Source organism: Anarhichas minor, unplaced genomic scaffold, assembly GCF_050575085.1.
Source record: "Anarhichas minor isolate MPS153535 unplaced genomic scaffold, ASM5057508v1 ptg000067l, whole genome shotgun sequence".
Classification (NCBI taxonomy): Eukaryota; Metazoa; Chordata; class Actinopteri; order Perciformes; family Anarhichadidae; genus Anarhichas; species Anarhichas minor.
This window is the reverse complement of record NW_027466513.1, coordinates 2,805,564-2,814,824: the sequence shown is the minus strand read 5'-3', so window position 1 is coordinate 2,814,824 and position 9,261 is coordinate 2,805,564.

The following is a 9,261-nucleotide window of genomic DNA, read 5'->3' as shown; positions in this document are numbered from 1 at the left end:
TGCCATTGGAATGTAAGTCGATAGTGAATAATGGTGTCAAACCTCAGAGGACAGAAAGTTTAGTTTAGGTTCCAACAGTGTAAAGACCGGAAAATGAGTTTTGTAAGCCAGAAATCCAAGTTGTCTTATTGGTATTGATCAACAGCCCCATCCACCCTGGGCAGGTGTACTGAGGTCATTTTGTGCTTTGAGGCAGTAAAACCTTGAAAAAGATAATTTGATATAAGCTGTGCCAGAAACCGATGTGGCTACCTGTGTAGTATTTTATCATGGATAGCCCTATTCAGAATGTTTCCCTGCTATTATAAATGTATCATTAATTTAATCTGAAGTAACCTCTAATCATGGCCTTTGTTTATCTTTAACCACACAAAGTTAATTATGAGTCACAAGTGGTACAAATGTACGAGTTTAAATACACTAATTGAAGCGCTGATCTTCGCTAATATTGCCCACTACTGTGTTCCGACCACTTACCCTGTCAGACAACAGGCAGGATGAAAAGGATTATACGGGCTTCAGGCCTACGAGCAGGAACACGCTGTCCTCTGAGAAGTCACTGCACGCTCTGCTAAAATGAATGGATCACTGTGTTCGTATGAAAGAATACAGATCACCATCAAGGCTGAGTACTCGCCAGACTGGCACATGCTGTGTATTGTTTTTTTTTTTTTTAAACAGTGTGAAAATGGTAATTATAATTCTTTTCTTCCTTTTCATAGCTCATTTGACAAAGGACACTTCACTTCATGACAGCGACGGCCATCTGCATTAATTGAGGAAAGTGCTCATCAATCGTTGCCTCAGAAGTTCTCAAAACTGGAAAATTTGTTTTCTACAACACCAGGCGCTGCTTACTGGTCTGCTTTCAAATGAGAGCGTATGCAACCAAATTATGGGTGGTGCAATTATCAAGCAGTTGAATAAAAAAATATTATTAAAAGGGCGAGGCAGATGTGGGTTTTTCTTATATTAGAATACAAAAGTAGTTTGTTTTCACAAATGAATGTCTGTTATCCGTTGTTCAGTCTTAGCTTCCCTTTGTAACATTTTGCATGATACTCTGTGATAAGATTAGTTTTGCTTAAAGTTACTGTGAGGATCTTTCAACTGGTTATGAAACAGTCTCAATTTAATCCTGATGCCTCTATACGACCATCATAAGTAAACAAGACTATCAGTTTATAGTTTATGGAAGATTAGCTGAGGCTCAGACTCCAGCGGGGCCTCCGGCACAGCCAGCCTGCCGCAGACAGACCCAGCTCAGGCTTCTCTGCCGTCTTCGGCTGCATCCGGCGGGAGGAGAGCTCAGAGCCTGGCAGCAGCAGCTCCTCCTTCCTGGCCGCTCCGCCGCTCCCCGCTGGGTGCCAGCGCAGACACCACGCTGTTCGAGGCCCAGGCTGTATTACTGGGCCCGCTGGAGAGAAGCACAGGAGAACCAGACTAAGGGGTCCTGTTTTCTAAAGGGAATCTGGTGCTCGGATACACTATCATTTCTGTCTACAGGGACTGCCAAAATAAAGACCAAATTTATTTGTAGTAGTTTTATATATTTATTTTTTTTAATATATTTTTTGGGGGGGGTGGGTATTTTGCTTTAATTTGACAGAGGTCAGTGTAGAAATGACAGAGAGAGGGGGGGGGGGGGGTATGAAATGCAACTAGGTTCCCAAAGCCAAAATCAAACCTGGAACATTGTGGCTGCATGCGGTTTAACCACTCAGCTACCAGGGCACGCCGTGGCTTTTATATTTGAGCATTTGTGCTGATCAAAGGCTCTCAGGCGGCTCTGGTGTCTCATTAGGGCACACACATCTTTGTTGAACAAAGGTTTCACAAAAGAAGAATCTTCAGTGATTGACCCTGAAAATGTCTTTATTAAATTCTGTCCTTGGTATTACAGGATGGTGTTAAGAGACGTCCTCGCTCAGAAAGCGAGTGTAGGGAGTGGAAAACTGCTCATATTTGGAAAAAGAGGGTAGTAGAGATGGATTGAAGTGACTTCACACTGATTGGATTGGCTTTGTTTACTGTATTTTTGTCAGGGACTAGACGAGGAGCTCTGCTCAAAATGTTCTCTTCAAAAGCTCCCCCCCCCCCTTAAGAGGAAAACGTTTGCTGCCCTTTAACAAAAATCTCTGATTTACCTTCAAACTGTCTACTGTGAATTTATAGAAATGCATTTGAATGAGCAGAACTTAGCTTTCTTTTGTATGTGCCAACATTTTCTACAACTGCATAGATGTTTACCCTCATACAGTGAAATGTAAAAGAATCTATCTCTGTCTTGTGAAGGAAACTACATTCCTGGGGAAACTAGGCTTCAGGTTCAGATGATAGAGAGTGTAGCGCTGCTATCCCATAAGAGGTGGTTTGGTACCGGAAAACTTAAAAAAAGGATGTTGACAAACCACGTTGATAAGCAGGAGCAGCGAAAAAGAAAAAAGCGGCATTTGTTGAAAAAATGTTTACTGGAACAACCTGCAAAAAATTAAACCAAATTAAAAAGAATACCAAACAAAAGAAAGCTGCAGCCTCTCTGCGAGCTGCCAACTCTGCTGTCTTCAGTGAAAAGCAAAGCAACCGGCCCAGACTCTGTCTCTCCCTCCACCCTGAAGCATTGGGCTGATCAGCTGTCTCCGGTGTTTATTGACATCTTCAACACCTCCCTGGAGACATGCCACGTACCAGCCTACTTCAAGGCCTCCACCATCATCCCCGTCCCCAAAAAAACAAGGATCACAGGACTCAATGACTACAGGCCCGTCGCCCTGACCTCTGTAGTCATGAAGTCTTTTGAGGGCCTTGTTCTGTCCCACCTCAAAACCCTCACCGACCCACTCCTGGACCCCCTGCAGTTTGCCTACAGAGCCAACAGGTCTGTAGATGACGCAGTCAAAATGGCCCTTCATTTCATCCTCCAGCATCTGGACTCCTCAGGAACCTGCACCAGGATCCTGTTTGTGGACTTCAGCTCTGCCTTCAACACCATCATCTTGTCTCTGCTGCATGACAAGCTCTCCCAGCTGCACGTGCCCGTCTCCACCTGCAAGTGGATCACAGACTTCCTGTCTGACAGGAAGCAGCATGTGAAGCTAGGGAAACATGTCTCAGCCTCCCGGACCATCAGCACCGGTTCCCCCTAAGGATGCGTTCTTTCCCCTCTGCTCTTCTCCCTGTACACCAACAGCTGCACCTCCAGTCACCAGTCCGTCAAGCTCCTGAAGTTTGCGGATAACACCCCCCCTCATTGGACTCATCTCTGGTGGGGATGAGGTCAGCCTACAGGTGGAAGATTGACCATCTGGTGACCTGGTGTGGTCTGAACCACTTAGAGCTCTAAAGACAGTGGAGATGGTTGTGGACTCCCCCGTTGACGCTGTGGAGTCCTTCCGCTTCCTGGGCTCCACCATAACCCAGGACCTCAAGTGGGACCCTAACATCAGCTTCATCACCATGAAGGCTCAGCAGAGGATGTACTTCCTGAGGCAGCTGAAGACATTCAACCTGCCAAAGACAATGATGGTGCACTTCTACAGAGCCATCATTGAGTCCATCCTCTGCTCCTCCATCACGGTCTGGTACGCTGCAGCCACTGCCAAGGACAAGGGCAGGCTGCAGTGCATCATTCGCTCTGCTGAGAGGGTGATTGGCTGCAATCTGCCGTCCCTCCATGACCTGTTCGCTTTTAGGACCCTGAAGCGGGCAAGAAAGATTGTAGCACACCAAATATTATGGAATGTCATTTACTGCAGAAAGATCTCACCTATCGTCCTAGATCTTAACAGCGCCTAGCCTCTCCAAGATGAGAGGACATAATTAGACAAACTTGTTTGCACTTTTCTTGATTGAGCTGCAGAACAACAGCACAATTCCATGAACCCATGAAACAAACAAAAGAAACAGGCTTGTGTCATTTATACGCCTCAATTGTTAATGGATCAAATAAACTGAAATAATAACTAGGCAGCCACTTCAACATTGTTAATACTGGGCCTGGTGAAAAGGGAGGAAGGCAACTTTTTCACAATGACAAAATAGTTCAGAAATGCTTTGAACAATGATGGTTAAGTTTACATAAGAACTGACATCTCAGTATGTCAAAATGAACAGCGTAATCAGGAAAAAAACACCTCAATGTAATAATGTATTTTATTCTCATCTTGAAAGAAAAATGAAAATCATAGCTACAATACATGTCCAACAGTAGCAATGATTTTGCCTAATTGGCTTTAGCTCTTGATAAATTGAAGAAAAGTGAGGAAATTAACACATTTTAACCCCCTTGGGCTACAAGGAGGTACAAGAAATTTGTATTTGTACATAGTTTCCTGCTGCTGCAGTTTAATTTGGTGCCAAGTGGATGGTGTTTCCGCAAATGGGAGTTCTGGCACTAATGAGTGCTCGACAATCATACAGTCGGAGAATATTAAAAGCCAATGCTGATCTGTGACTGTCATCTAATGTGCTGCTTATGCGGTCCTTATTCTCAACACAGGTTTCACATAAGTGCTTAAAAAATGCATATCTGCACCATTTTTTCGACCCGGGTTTGCTTGCCGCCACCGTTTCAAAATTGATGGCAGTGCGAAGCAGCTCTTCCATCACAACCCTCCACCTCATTAAAATCATTTACTCTCTCAGCGCATTAGCAAGCTGCGCTTTAAGAGCTGTGGATAAAGGGGCAGATGAAGTGGGCAATCTTGAACACACTTCTGCTCGCTCTATAAAGACATTTGTGTGTGTGTGTGCGTGTAGCAATTCAGCATCACCCCCAACAACACAAGTTTGAATAGTGAAAGCTATTCACTTTCACAATACAGCTGACCTTTGCTGTCTAGTAATCGAATTCCCTGTTTGTAATTATATAGTTATTTTTTCATGCATAACTAAGAAGAATGGAATCATATAAAAACACTCCCATAAGCCCTCAATGGTGATTTAACTGATGCAGTAGACCATTATAAATACTTAGGGAGTGACAATTAATTCTTACGTAAAGGAGAAACTGAGTTTGTTTTAGAAAAATCATTATACAATTCACTACACTATCTACTCTGGATTACAGAGCTATCGTGCACGCTCATGCTGCTGTCGCTGTTGTCACGTTGTCGTGAGCATGGACAAATTGCACAACTGATCTCAGACAAGGTGTATTGATTACTCAGAGGAGACCCAAGACTGGATCAAATGATGGTGATATTCAATGAAAACACAAGAGAAGTGACTGTGCGGTAGAGTGCGCTGGATTCTTCCAGGTGCAGACGTGCTGCTTTGTGTCCCAGACGTGTATCGCACAAAACGAGCAGGTGTAAAAATAGCACAGATGGGATTTAAGTCGTAAAGAAGGTTGAGGCAGAGGAAAGAAATGGAAGTGAAACTTTATTCTACAGGAATCTCAGTGACATTAGACGGAGTGAGCACAACACAGCAGTATCAAGAGAGCAATTGTCAAGCAAATTTAAAAAGGATACTTTCCTTGAATTCTCAAAGAAAACTGTGTTTTTCTGTCACGCCTCCACGGCGAACGAAGCATCCAAAAACTTACTCACACAACTCGTGCAGTATAATCCATGTCTAATATAATCAGCCGTGTGCTCACTACTTCCCAAACACAAGCATCTTCTCTGATATCTTATGATTTCAAACACTTCCGCCTAAACTGTTTCACGCTTGTGCATGACTGCTGCTCGTCCTGCGAGTTGTGGTTAATTAATCATTGAGTTAAATGTTAGAGAAGTTAATCCATATCCATGTTCCATTTAGCACAATCCACTATTTTTCAACAAAAGCAAAAAAACACCTCCAGAGAGCGTGAGTAGAACGGAGATTCCCATTCATATGAACTTGGCAGGATGGTCAGAGTGGCGGCCATTTTTATGTGGCCCGCTGCCAAGTGCAGCATAAAGCGTGGTGGAATTAACAAGCTAACTTGCTAACAAGCCAGCCGTCCCTCTCCACATACTTCATGGCCCCACAGTTTTCTTTTGCACTATGACCACAGAAAACAGTTCAATGTCCACTTTACGCCCTTTTCTATTTATAGAGTTTTTCGCACAGTTGAGGACGTTTTATAACATTTAGCTCCTTCTATACAGCTTCTCTAATGCTGAGAGTTTCTTCAGCTTTTCAGATGAGTTTCAGGGTCCTGGTATTGTGCATGCTGGCGAACTGTCACGGCTTACTGGAACGGAGCTGTTGTTAATGTTATTAGTGACACCTGTGCTTTTCTTACAATGACAAGTGGAAATGTCTACTTTGAAAAAATCTTATTCACTTGACTAGTGGAATACAATTTAATGCAAATTCAAGTTGAAAACATTCCCCCTCAGGGACTTTCAAAGTTTTATTTTCAGGTTTTTGTGATTGTATAATAACTGTATTTATGTGTGTGTGTGTGTGTGTGTGTGTGTGTGTGAGAGAGAGAGATTCCATTTGAAAGACTAAGAACTGACACTTCACTCACTGGAATTAATTTGGATGAAATCCACTAATCCTACATTGAATTATGTTTCAGTACATTCATTTGTGGTGAATCCAAAATTTGTTATATTGGTACCGTGAGCCAGTTTCATCTGAAAAAGTTTTTTAAAAAAGCACCTACTCATGTCCATAATTATGTCATTTTTGTTTAAAAATATAAAATGCTTCCACCAGGGATATCCTGATCAGAGTCCTGTTGTTTACATTTACCTAAATGTTAAAACAAGTATCTGACACCATGAATAACAGCTGTAGTAAACACTGATTCCACTTGCGGTTGTAAAGTGGTGTTGACATGAAAAGAGAGTGAGAGTAGAACTGGCATTGAGCTGTTCTATGGGTGTTACTGAGGGATGCTGCGTTTACCTCCGAAACAATCTTTGGCAGTGTGCAGACACCGGCTTTCAGAGAGCACACAAACCCGACAACAGCCAAGTTATACTTTGTTGATGAGCAACAGCTGACCTGCAGCCGATGACGTCTGTCCTATTAACTTGCAAAAAGAAATGCAAAGCTGCTTCCTGAACGTTTTGTACACTGCTCTTTGCTAATGACAAATAGCGAGCGGAGATAAAAGATTTGTTTATCTAAATCATTTTCCTCATCCACACTGTCGGTGTTTTAAAACACAGTGGAGTTCAGCAAAGAAGGGTTTGGGTTTTGATCAGCTTTATTTTAAGCATTTACTCATCCATTAAATTATGCCTGGATAGGGGCCTTCAGCATCGACTCGGGACATCTCTAGCTTCCACATATCACTTCTCAGGTGGTTTAGTGTTGTGACAATGTGAGCGTACCACGTAGTGAGCGTACCACGATTGCTTGTGTGTCAGACTTGTGATCCTGCATACATGTCATTTGTTCTCAGGTCTGTAGGATACTTCCTGACCAAGTTAAGCTGAACAAAGTAAAAAGAAAGCAGAGGACTCATGCACACTGTCAGCCGCCATTTTCCCTTTGGCTGGGTGTGCAGCTCAGCTAGAAATTAAGAGTAATTGTACTCGAAAAATACATCATTTCCACAAGCTGAGAATGGGAGATGGTAAAATGAAGGTGGCTTTCAAAAACCACACTGTCACTTTGATTAAATCCAAGCCTGTTCACTTAATGGCAACCTTGACCATCTTTCTCCTCCTCTACCGATTCGGCCACTGGCAGCTCTGAGGTTTAATGGCAGCATTTGCAAGGCCTGCCGTTGGTTTTCAAATCCTGGCGACATGCCCTTTTGTTTGCTCTCAGCAAGACACAGAGCCGACCTGGAAGAGGCTCTCAAATTTGCGAAAAAGAGGGATTACAGGCCTTAAAATAGAGCTTGAATGGGATGCTGTGACCACAACGCTAATTAAAACAGTTGGTAGCCTTCCAAAGCCCAAAGAAGAGACACAGAAGTTTGTCACAAACAAATATGGATGCCAAACATATGAGAGCGACGTCCGGCATAATTTGGATCACCTTTTGAAAAGGTGACGATGACGTGTTGAAAATGATTGATGGCACCACTGTAGACAGTGCACCTGGAGACTGATGGGGGGTGTAGGGTGATGAAGACACTGGATGGTTAGGGAGTTGCTGTGGTTTTATGCTTTAATCACAAACTGTATATATAATAAATGGATGTAGTCACTGTGACGTCACCCATTGGTTTGTGGAGTGCTGTTTTGAAGCCTCGAGTTCGACATTTCGGCCTGAAGTGATGGAGAAGGTGCAGCTAAGTACAACTGAACCGTGAATGACACATTTTGAGGAGACCAACATATTCCAATTACCTTTCATGAAAAGAAAACATGGACAACTCCCAGACGGGACAATGTGGTGGTCACACACTGTCAACCACAGGGTTTACCTATAGCTTTATTGTCCATCGTTTACCTTTATTCAATAAATGAATATCATGCTGTACTGAAGACTTGAAACTAGCTATTGAGACCATAACATTGTCAACTGGGGTGATAAATCAAGTCATTTTCTCATAGACTTCTATACAATCTGACTTATTTTTGAAGCAGAAAAGTCGCCCCCTGATGACCATTAGAAACAATGCAGGTTTAAGGCACTTAATTACTTGTTAATTCACCTTTGTAAATTGTGTAACTGCTGTGCGACTGATCTCAGAACCCCCGAGAACTCCACCTCTTTCTGCTTCATCCGGTTTCCTTTCTTTTTCCTTCTGCTAGACATTCATGAAGTGAAGTCATTCAGCCTCGGCACAAGCACAAATGTTTTGATAATTTGAAACCATTTCAACTTTACCCGCTCTCGTCTTTGCCTCAGCTTGCGCCTCGCAGGGATAATTTGCATCCACTTTGCATTGACTTTAGAATGCAATCAGGCCAGCTTTGTGTTCAGTCTGAACACACCTTTAGAGTTGTATTTGTAATCATGATCCCATAATGCTCGAGCACGTCTCAGGTGGTGTGCTGATTCCTTTGTAAAACAGACCTGGCAGTCAATATGTGCTACATAAATGTTGTTGACGACAATTTAATATTAGCTATTTGTTCACAATTCCAATCCACAAAGTTGATGAACATGAAAACTAGAGCTGCAATGATTCAGTTGATCTATTGGTCGTTGAAAATTAAAAAAATCGCAAATAAACTATTTAGATTGATTCGTCATTTCTGTAAATTTTAAATTTCATTCAAAATCCTGATGATTTGTTTCCAGCTTCTTCATTTCCCTTATCGTGAGAGTAAATTCATATTTTTGGACTTTTGGTCGGACAAAACATGACATTCGATGACATCACTTTTGGCTCTGGGCTTCTTTAAATATATT